The sequence below is a fragment of the Pinus tabuliformis genome, chromosome Q, assembly GCF_031772625.1.
Source record: "Pinus tabuliformis cultivar Carrire ecotype Pingquan chromosome Q, CPIR1, whole genome shotgun sequence".
In the NCBI taxonomy this organism is placed as follows: Eukaryota; Viridiplantae; Streptophyta; class Pinopsida; order Pinales; family Pinaceae; genus Pinus; species Pinus tabuliformis.
The window spans coordinates 1,183,941,920-1,183,953,991 of record NC_142296.1 but is presented as its reverse complement, the minus strand read 5'-3'; the positions used below and the strand labels follow the sequence as shown (position 1 = coordinate 1,183,953,991).

The window sequence follows — 12,072 nt, the reverse complement described above, 5'->3', positions numbered from 1 at the left end:
TATATAATAAATCGCACTCCTACTAAGGTTCTAAAGAATATCACTCCAGAAGAAGCTTGGAGTTCCATTAAACTAGATGTAAGTCACTTTCGTGTTTTTGGAAGTGAAGCATGGGCCCATATTCCAGATGAAAAGCACAAAGCTTTAGAACCTAAGAGTGAGAAATGTACTTTTGTTGGATATTCTGAAGATGTAAAAGGTTATAGACTTATTCCATTTAAGTCCAAAAATGTTATCATTAGAAGAGATGTAAAATTTGATGAAAATAAATCGGCCTGCGAGCCTAGTCCGGCGGATGTGCCACCTCTTCCTATCTCTTCTACTTTTGAAAACATTTCTTCTTCAGATGATGAAAGTGAGGATGACAATCCTCCCCCACCTTCTCAGGATCCTCAACTTCCAAGATGGGTCCGTGCTACTCGGGATGCAGCAGGTGATCTTGTCGGTGATCCTACAGATCAGCGACGTACACGTTCTCAGTTTGAAAGAGCCTATTCTTTACTGGCTCAAGCTCCAGTAAATCATGATCCTGGCACTTTTGCAGAAGCTTCAGTCCATCCACATTGGGAAGCAGCTATGAATGAAGAATATCATTCATTGTTAACAAATGATACATGGGATCTTGTTCCTCTACCAAAGGGACGAAAACTTGTTAGATGTAAATGGGTTTACAGAACCAAGTATGGACCAGATGGGAAAGTAGATAAACATAAAGCTCGTCTTGTTGCTAAGGGCTTCTCACAGGTTTAAGGCATTGACTAAACTGAAACCTTCTCCCCTGTTGCCAAAATGAACTCTATCCGCCTTGTTCTTTCCCTTGCTGCCTCTTTAAAATGGGAAGTCCATCAGATAGATGTTAAATCTGCCTTCTTGCATGGGGACTTGCATGAAGAAATCTATATGGAACAACCCATTGGCTTCATCCAAACAGACTCCAGCCTTGTATGTCGACTTAAGAAATCTCTTTATGGTCTCAAGCAAGCTCCTCGGGCTTGGTATGCCAAAATGGATAGCTTTCTTTTAGAATTTGGCTTTTCTAGGTGTTATTCTGACAATACTGTCTACACCAAGAAAGTGGGCAGCTCTCTTATCATCCTTGTTCTTTATGTTGATGATCTTATTCTTACTGGTGGTGATCCCAACCTTATAAACCATGTGAAGTCCAGCCTTAAAAATAAATTTGAAATGACAGACTTAGGACACTTACACTATTTTCTCGGTCTTCAAGTCTTGCAATCCAAGGAGGGTATTTCCCTTTCCCAGTCCAAGTATGCTTGTGATATTCTTCGTCATTTTCACATGGAAGACTGTAAGCCAGCCCCTTCTCCCTTTCAGTCTGGAGTCAAACTTTCAGTCTCTTGTACTTCTCCTGAAGTTGATGCTACCTTATACCGTCAACTTGTAGGAAAACTCTTGTATTTAACCCATACTCGTCCTGACCTTTCCTTTGTTGTTGGCCTTGTTGCTCGTTTTATGCAAAACCCCCATGAAAGTCATTGGAAAGTAGCTAAAAGAATACTTCGTTATGTTCGAGGTACAGTACAGTTTGGGATTCATTACAGTGCCAAAGCAGCTCCTCTATTAGTTGGTTTCACTGATTCTGATTGGGCTGGTGACCCTGATGATCGGAAGTCTACTGCCAGTTATGTCTTCACTCTTGGTTCAGGACCTATTACATGGGCTTGTAAGAAACAGGCTGCCATTTCTCTTTCGTCAGCAGAAGCAGAGTATCGTGGTGCCGTGGAAGCTAGTAAGGAAGCCTTGTGGCTTCATCGGATCCTATCAGAGTTTGGCTTTGAGCAGCAGCATCCAACCACACTTTGGTGTGATAATCAAAGTGCCATTCAGCTATGCAAATATCCAGTCCAGCATCAATGCAGCAAACACATTGAACTACACATGCACTTCATCAGAAAGCTCATTCATGACCATGTTCTTGAAGTGCAATATTGTTCAACAGATGATCAGGTTGCAGACATCTTCACAAAGGCTCTCACAGAGGCGAAGTTCACTAAAATTCGATATATGCTTGGAGTTCAGGAAGTTGTCACTAAGGGGGGATAGGCTCTAGTGCCTCCTTCCTTCTCCTATTGTGTCATATTTGTAAATCCTTCAATCTTATCCCAAGTTGTTCTTAAGGGGGGATGTTAGGATATTCCGACACATAGGATATAGTTAAGTTCAACTTGGTCTAGTGTGGAGTTAGGTATAGAGTTAGGTAAAGTGTGTTTCTTTACCGTTGTACATTTTGTAACTTACAATCCGACGGTCACGATATGTAGTGATCCGACGGTTCACTCTCTCCTCGGTATTACCGACACTTGATCCGTGGCTTGACACCCGATTGGTCCATGAGTTCTATTTAAAGCGCATGGAGGGTCATTGTTCGGGTAATCCGTGCATGAGAGAAGCTTATGTAAATTTTCATTCTTTGATTAATAAATTGCCTGTAGTAGCCATGTTGGCGCAGGCCGTGGACTGTTTCCCTCTTTGAGGGTTTTAACCACGTCAAAAATACTGGTGTATTGATCTATGATCTGGTTGTGAGCGGTGTCCTTTTGGTGTTCTTTCTGAGGAACTTACCCTGTAAATTCCTACAAAAACTTTCATGAAGAAATATCTAAACTCAAAATCTGTTTCGAAGAAAATAATATGATCTTAAATACCTTGACATACCAACTTGCTGAAAAAGAAAAACACAATGAAAAAATAGAATGTGAAATTGTGGGTCTAAGAAAAGATCTTGAGAAAACAAAATCTCTCAATCTTAGATTTGATAAAGGATCAGAAACTTTAAATGAAATTATCAAATTTCAGCGTTATCCTCTGATAAAGACAGGCATTGGATATACTGAAGAAGCATCTCAATCACAGAAGCCGTCAACCTCCACCAAAAGCTATCTTGATGCAGCAAAGACCAGTGAACAGTATGACAATCATCAACAAAGGCATAAAGCTAATCACCAGGTAAATCATACTCAATTTTCTCCAAGGATGAATATCAATAGAAGGCACAACCAACGTCAGGAAAATCATACTCAATTTGCTCCAAATATGAATATCAATAGAAACTATAATCAACAAGTAAATAGATTCGATAGTTGCAGAAACTTCTTTAATGGGCAATGCTTTTCAAGTCTTAATTTTGGGCACAAAGCTACTCAATGCATTGCTTACAAAACCATCATGACTAGAGAAGCACGAAATCAAAGGAATGTAATAGGGATCAAGAGAAGTTCCTATAATAACTTTTCTCCTCTTGAAAATGAAATAGAATGCTCAATTTGTAACAACTTTGGTCATAAATAATCTAAGTGCAGGAGCAAATTTTGGCAAACACCTCGAAAGGAGAAAACACCATTAAATCCCAAGATATGGAGAAGGAAATAATCTCAAATAGAAATATGTGGTATAGCCTTGTATGCAAAAGGACAAGAAAATCAGTGGTACATCAACAGTTGATGCTCGAAACATATGACAGGTGACAAAGGGAAACTTCACTCATATAATGCCTTAGAAAAGGAAAAGAATGTCTCATTTGGAAATGACACTCCAGCTGTCATAAAAGGTAAAGGTTCTGTTTTCTTGAAAGAATAGGTTAAAGTTGGAAATGATATGTATGCAGGTGGTTTAAATCATAACATGTTGAGTGTCAGTCAAATGTGTGATCAAGGAAATGAAGTGGTGTTTCGATCAAACAGATATTTTGTTCGCGAGCTTGATACAGGAGAGACCGTGATCAAAGGTACAAGAACTCCAAACAACTTATACATACTCAAAGGAGGACAAAAACAATGCTATCTAAGAAAAAAAAATGAAAATTGGTTATGGCATAGAAGATTGGGACATCTAATATTTTCTCAAATAAGAAAAGCATGCAGGCTCAAGGCAGTTCATGATCTTCCAGATATCAGCATCCCAGAAAATACCATATGCAAACCATGTCAAATCAGTAATAAAACTAGAGTTCACTTCATTGCAAAGGAAGGGTCAGCAAGTAGGCCTCTTGAACTTATCCATACTGATTTATGGACCAACAAGGAAAATGTCACCTTGTGGAGAAGAATACTTTATTTTGTTTATTGATGATTTTTCCATAATGTGTTGGATAGGTCTTCTAAAGCATAAAGATGAATCATTTGAAAAGTTTAAAGCCTTCAAAACTTTGGTTGAAAATGAATCAGATCAAAAAATCAAATGTCTCAAATCTAATCGAGGGGGAGAATTCATATCAGATGAATTATTTGACTTTTGTGAGCAACATGGAATAAAAAGGAAATTCTCCACCGGAAGAACTCCTTAGCAACATGGTGTGGCGGAAAGGATGAACAGAATAGTTCAACAAATGGCTCTAGCTATGCTAGATGAATCTGGAACTCCTGTAACCTTCTGGGGTGAAGCTACATTGATTATCGTGACTATTCTCAACAAAGAAAATGTTTGGGTAAATAGCACTCAAAGTCCACATGAACTTTGGTATGGTAAGACTCCTACTGTAAAATACTTTAAAGTTTTTGGAAGCAAATGTTTTATCAAAAGGATCGATGAAAAACTTGGTAAGTTTGAACCCAAAGAAGATGAAAGGATTCTTCTTAATTATTCTTCCAGAAGTAAAGGATATAAATGTTATAATAAAAGACTTGGGAAAATTGTTGAAAGCATTGATGTTGTAGTTGATGAAGCATGCAGAAATCCAAAACAGATAAAATCAATAGAAGATTTTGACAATAAGGAAGATGGGGATTACTTTCTCACATCAAATAAAAATTATATTGAATAATAAACCAATGAAGCACCAAAACAAGATATAATGGTAGAAAAAAAGGCTTTGTCCAAGTATGTTCAGAAAAATCATCCAGAAACTCAAATTTTAGGAGAAAGGGAGGTTGGTGCATAGACAAGAAGAACTACTACAGGGACCTCAAGCTATCTAGCATTACTATTCTCCACTGAACCTAAAAATGTAAATGAATCATGCAAAGATGAATGTTGGTTCAAGGCCATGGATGAAGAACTTGAGAAAATTGAAAAGAATGAAACTTGGGAATTATTTCCTAGACCTCATGATAAAAATATTATAGGAACTAAATGGATATTCAAGAACAAGCTAAATGAAAATGGAGAAATCATTAGAAACAAGGCCAGACTTGTTTGTAAAGGGTATGCTCAACAAGAAGGTATATATTTTGAAGAAACGTTTGCGCCTGTTTCTAGACTTGAAGCCATAAGAAAGTTTCTTTCTTTTTCTAGTTTTCGGAAATTCAAAGTATACCAAATGGATGTAAAATCAACCTTCCTTAATGGAGATTTAGAAGAAGAAGTTTATATTGAATAGCCAGAAGGATTCATTCTAGAAAATGATGCAAAACTTGTATGCGGACTCAAAAAGGCTCTCTATGGTCTAAAACAGGCCACAAGGGCTTGGTATTACCACCTTGACAAATATCTACACCAACAAGGTTTTACAAAAGGTTCTGTAGATAGCAATTTATATACAAATATTGAAAATTATAAATTGCTAATTATTATTGTTTATGTCTGATATCATTTTTGGTAGCAATGAAGAATCCATGAGTCAGAATTTTGCTTCAGTAATGCAGTAAAATTTGAAATGTCCTTGCTTGGCGAACTTACCTATTTTCTTGGTCTGCAAGTTCAACAAACTAAAGATGGTACTTTTCTTTCACAAACCAAATATCTCAAGCAAATCTTGTAAAAGTACGGAATGGAAGATTCTAAACCTGTATGTACTCCAATGGTAACAGGATGCAGTGTCAGCTCAAATGATGAATCAGCAGCAGTACATCAACCAACTTACAGATCCATGATTGGCAATCTTCTTTATCTAACAGGTACCCGACCTGACATCATGCATGTAGTAGGAATAGTTGGAAGATTCCAAGAAAATCCAAAGGAATCACACCTTCAAGCAGTCAAAATAATTTTCAAATATCTTCAAGGAACTTAGGACTTTGGACTATGCTATCCTAGAGATGTAGATCTTACTCTTCATGCATATACAAATGTATATTGGGCAGGAAGTTTTGATAGTAGAAAAAGCACCAGTGGTGGTGCATTCTATATGGGTTCTAGGCTAGTGTCTTGGTTTAGCAAGAAACAAAGTTCAATTGCTTTATCTACAGCTGAAGCAGAATATGCGGTTGCTGCATCTTACTGCATACAACTACTTTGGATGGTGCAAATTTTGCAAGACATTCAGATCACATGTACTCCATGTTAGGGCCTAAATATACCTCAGGTTGAGAAAGGTAGGATCTAGGGTAACATCAAACCACACTTAACCTGGTAGCTAGCCCTACCAAGTCGGGAGAGGGCTCTCTCCTTGTCAATCTCAGAAAATATGCCCAATGAAAGCTTGAGATGACTAATGTAATGACTGATTTTAGGCTAGGTATGTGTACAGAGGTGTTTGATTGAATTTGATGATGTTTTGTTGTCTCAAATGTGAAAGGAAGTTTTGGGTCTGGGGAATGAGGCTCAGTTTTACAGAGATATCTATGGGGAAAGGTAGGCAAGTGATTTGGTACTTCAAATTAAGTGAGATGGAGAGGTTTTAGACAGATGAGGAATTGAAAAGGCCATGAAAAACTCAGGGATCCTTTTCAAACAGCTGAAAACATAGATAACTAAGCAAACCCTAGGTAGAGCACTACACTTTGAATGTATTCTACCTTTATCCTTGTTTGATTTAGTTAAGATGAAATAAAGAGAGAAAATGGCATACATAAAACCCATGTAGACTTACAATTATAGAAGAAAACACAATACCAAAGCAAGATGCCACATGAATCCCATAAAGTGTTGCAAACCACTGCTATATTTCCTTAGCCAAACTGCTGAAATGAGTATACGATAAGCTCCAAGATTTCCCAAAAGTCAAACCATGCTAACGACTGAAAAATTACAAGATATAGGAAACCAACAACTCATCCTAGCCTCTAGGGGTCGAGCTCATAAGATTAGGAGCTGTTCCAACAAAATCTAAACTGAGAACTAAAAAGTAGGCAATGGAACAGCTTGCCTCTAGAAACTAGGAAACTCATTCATTTGATTGCAAAATACCTTTTCACGGATGAATCTACCTCTATGAGTGAAAATTCAACGTAATTACATCAAGATCCATAAAATTACATTAAATTACATCATCATTTTTACATTAATAAGGAGAAAAGTCAAACTGTCAAGAAACTAGGCAAAAAACAGAGTATTTTTTGTCAAACTGAGAAACATTTCTCCAATGTGGCGCGCTGATTTCCCTATGAGTAGTGCCTTTTTGCAGCTGATTTTGGAGGCATTCCCGGTGTCCAAATTTTCTCCAAGTGGGCTTGTTGGAAAGTTCTGCATGTCTACTTTCCAGCAAAAATGGAATTTTTGAATTTGGCCTCCATTTTCTCCTCCAACACTAAGTTCTCCCAACACTGCTTCCTGTGTGTCAAAAAAGGGGTAGAAAGGTCATTTTTGGGATGTTTTTGACCTTTTTGGAAGCCCAAAACCTGTCAAAATTTCTTGGCCATTTGTGAGCATGCATATTTTTTCATGAAAAATCCAAAACTGTTGAGTTTTCCTCAAAAGGAGGTCTCTAGAAAAAGGGTGCACCAGGTGGCACAGCGCATCAGGCAGAAAAACCTATTTTGCTCCAAAAATTTCTAGTTCCGCACTTTTATCTCTCCAGCACACCTGACCGCACTTTTCCTGTGTTAAAGGTGCAGACCACTAATGCACCGTGCCTTTTTGCAGACTAGTTGTGGAGGCCTTCTCCGTGTCCAAATTGGACATGGGATAGCTCATTGGAAAACTTATTGAGTCTACTTTCCAACCCAACTTGAATTTTTCAATTTACAGTTCATTTGCCTTGTCAAAAGTCAAATCTCCCAAGACTGGTAAAAATGTGCAAAATGAGGTTGCTTAAAGGCAGAGTGTTGTTGCAATCAACTTTTTAAGGTCTTCCTCAACCCCAAATTGAGCTCATGATAGCTCATTGGAAATATCTTGGTGTCTAGTTATCATTTGACTCCTCAAACAAGTCATTTTTCCAACTAAGCTAGGATAAATCTTGATTGTCCCAAGGTCACTTCAGAGGTGCATCAATTCTCCTGAGGCAACTGTGTTCTTGAGATTTCTCTAAAACCATGACACCTGTCTAAAAAGTAAAGGAGTTTTTTTCTCCTTGGCCTATTTTTAATAAAAACCTCTCTCAATTTTCCCAAATTCATCTTTTCTTGCTCAGAAACATCATTGGAGTAAAACCTATCCCAATGTGTGGAACAGGGGATTTGTCGAAATGAAGTGAAATGAAGGGGATAAGAAACTTCTAAATTCTTGAGAAAATTTTTGGAAGTAGGGAGGTATGTTAGGAAGCAGGGGAAAGTGGAATTTCAAATATTGAGTGAGGGGAAGGGGTCCAAAACGGCATAACATAGGCCTAGCCTAAAAAATTGTCAAGTTGTAGCAAGAAAATAGGGTTTGTGCGAAAATGAGGAATTTGATGGATATCAGTGATGGGAAGTGTTTAATAAGGTGAATTAAGGATAGGGGAAGGTGTATGAACATCAGGATACAATTTTTGCTGATGATTTGACCATCCAAGAGAAATTGCCGTCAAAACCCTAGGAGAGGAAAATGAACCTTACCTAGGCACAACTAAAGCATGAACAAGGTGTAAAATGACCCATTGGAACTTCACTTGATGATGACAACCCTCTAAATGATGGTACACTCAGCTGCATGGTGACATGGACCGACATTTGGACAACTTTGAAAGGAGTGAAAGCAAACCCTAGACCTAATACCTAGTGACCAAATTTTACTTGAAGACTCACTGAAATGACAAAATTTGATCTTGACACCTTAAAATCACTTTGTAAGAGCATTTTTTATCACTGGAGGAAGGCTGCAAAGACTGACACTAACATTGGCTCCAATGGGGATGGTAGCTCCTTAGAGGTGCCAAGAACGGTAGATCTTTAGGAAGCAGACCAGTGCCTTATCCATTGGGCAATGGAGTCAAAAACTCAAGCTGAAATGCATGACTGAAAAATAATGACTTGACGACACAAATTGACTCTCACTCAACTAAAAACTGACTCGATACTTAAACACAACCGACAAACTGGAAAATATGCTCAAAATGGAGCTTATTCAATACAACCTACTCTAGTTATTCCATTCATCACCTAATCAAGTGAAATGAAACAACCAATGCAACCAAGTAAGTATTATGGCTGTTGTTTGAATTCTCCGCAAGTGCTCGCTTATGAACAACAAGAGAGAACTATTGAAAGGCAACTCCCATGAAAACTTGTAAACATATCTGTTGAATATTATGGATTCTCTATTCGCCTCCAAAAACATTGCATAAGGATCTCGAAATTCATGCACACTGGGACTTAGCCCATCCAATGGATTACTTTTCTTCTCTTCATACCATGAATGCAAACTTTGATTTGAGCTTTGTGATGAGACTCCTGCTGAAAATGACAAAGAAACCGGTTGTCGGATCAAGTTTGTATCAGTACACACTTCAAAATCACATGTAGTAAATGGAGATGGACTTTGACTGCAGACCTCATCCAAAACATCAGCTATTGGATCGTGAAAAACTTGAAAACATTGTTGCAACCCATTTTCTATTGGATTCGATGAGATTGCATGATTTTCTACAGGCTACTCATTTGAAGATATACTATGCAAATTTCCCTTCAAAAATTGAAATGATTCAAAATAGAATGGAACGGAATCATCTTGCATCATTTGATCATATAGTCCAGTTTCCAAGTCTTCATCTGCAACTTGAAAATCAATGGCATTTGGGGGTTTCAAATCTAGATATGAAAAGTCTTGAACAAGGTTTTCATTACTCTCAAGATGGTCCAGATCAAGACTTGTCGACAGTGGATTTCTGATTGCATGAAAGTTGTCTCTAACGAACTGAAATGAAGCAAAACAAAAAGGCAAAGACCCTTCACTTACTTCAAAATTTGTTGCACTTCCCTCATCATTTCCAAAGCTAATATGTGATGGCTGAACATTGTATTCGAGCTGCTAAAATGAGCTTCCTCATTCCACAAACTAGCTGTTGATTTGTCTACAAGATTAGCTTCTGTTTGGAGAACATAATCATCATCATATTGATCAAACTGAGGCAAATCGTCAGTATAAAACACATCATCAAGCATACATGTCATATCAACAGATCTCTCTTCTCCATGATGATTTATAAAACAATCATTATCAGATCTATGACAACTGGGATAAGAAAGAAGATGTTTTGTATCAGCAACTTGTTCTTCTTCAATCAGTGAGCCATGGGCTTGAACATCATACTCATTCCTTGTGGTGATCCTATGCATCATCTCTTCCACTACACTTACCAAAATGTCAAGCTTTACCTCTAGAAATGTTGTTTCCTCCAGATCTATGTTTCTCATCTCTTCTTCTTTCAACTTTGCCCTTCGGATCAGAAAATGAGCCTCCACATCTACTGCATTGTTCTGCATCTCTTCAAGTGTTGCGAGATTCCTTTCTCTCAACTGGAACTCCATTTCTCGATCAAAGGCACCCAAGTAGTGCAAGAGAGCAGATCCAAGAGGAGGTCTTATATTAACCGACATCGAAAAATAGACTTTGTTAAACCTAGCAGAAAACTATTGTACTCTCTCCCCTGGAAATCTTTTCAGCTGGTTATACTCTTCTATAATCAAGAAGGGTTTTGTCTGACCACCCACTTGTCGAGGAAAACTTTGATGAATTGCTGGAAATCTGAGATGCTCACATCAGGCAGGGTTTCGAACCAACTCTTGACTTTTCCTTTCAAAGAAAGAGAAAAAAGCCTAATGCTGACATCTTCTTCATCAACTTCGAAAAGGTCAAGAAAGGACTCAAAATTCAATACATGTCTCTCAGCAGTGATATTTTCGCGTTCACCATCAAATCTTGGTAGATATAGATCATGATTTTTAGGGAAAGCATGGAATATAAGAGGTAAAATCAGAGGCTTGTATCGATCTGGAATTTTACAAGGTGTAGGAGTATGTACAGAAGGTGTAGAATCAGTCTTGGTCTCTTGAGTCTCATCAGTTTGAAGATGGTCATCACAAGATTCGGGAAAAGGGTCTTGATGAAGCTCAAAGGCATGCAAATCTTTGGTATTCACAATCTTCAAAGGGAAGGAATCAAATGCAGGCTAAGGATCTTTTCTCAAATAGAATATACTTTATAAAGCCTTCTTGACATTCTCGGGAAAAGAAAAGAAATAATTTATGACAAAGAACAAAATTTCTTGGATGAAATTCCAACTTGAATACCTGATCTTTCCATATTGTCCTTTCATGTTTCTGTTGGTCAGGTTCATCCTCCAGTAGAGTCCTTGGATCTGATCTCAAAACTAATTTGGAGTCACCAAGTGAATGATTTCAGCCTTGCAGTGTCTAATCATTGTCCACCATCAACAATCAGATCTAAACTTGACTACATTTTACTGAGGAAACCAGATGTTCAGTTTATAAATTAGACCGGAGATTGACTGAACAGCATTCATCTACTTTCGCTAATGCAAAGCAAGAGCGTTTCGAAGGCTACCTGGCTAACTTCAGGCTCCATATGTAGTCTATAAAGCAAACAACAAACTTTTCTTCCCCAGTACGGTCGCCACTATGTTAGGGCCTAAATCTACCTCAAGTTGAGAAAGGTAGGATCTAGGGTAACATCAAACCACGCTTAACCTGGTAGCTAGCCCTACCAAGTCTGGAAAGGGTTCTCTCATTGTCGATCTCAGAAAATATGGCCAATGAAAGCTTGAGATGACTGATGTTATGACTGATTTTAGGCTAGGTATGTGTAGAGAGGTGTTTGATTGAATTTGATGATGTTTTGTTGGCTCAAATGTGAAAGGCAGTTTTGGGTCTCGGGAATGAGGCTTAGTTCTGCAGAGATCTCTATGGGGCAAGGTAGGCAAGTGATTTTGCACTTCAAATTAAGTGAGATGGAGAGGTTTTAGATAGATGAGGAGTTGAAAAGGGCATGAAAAACTAAGGGATCCTTTTCAAATAGCTG

At 38.0% G+C, this 12,072-nt stretch overlaps 1 pseudogene; it reads right to left on the bottom strand.

The window, feature by feature from the left end:
- The window catches only part of LOC149223921 (polyadenylate-binding protein RBP47B'-like), a 110,529-nt pseudogene that overhangs the window by 54,474 nt on the left and 43,983 nt on the right, over positions 1-12,072 (bottom strand).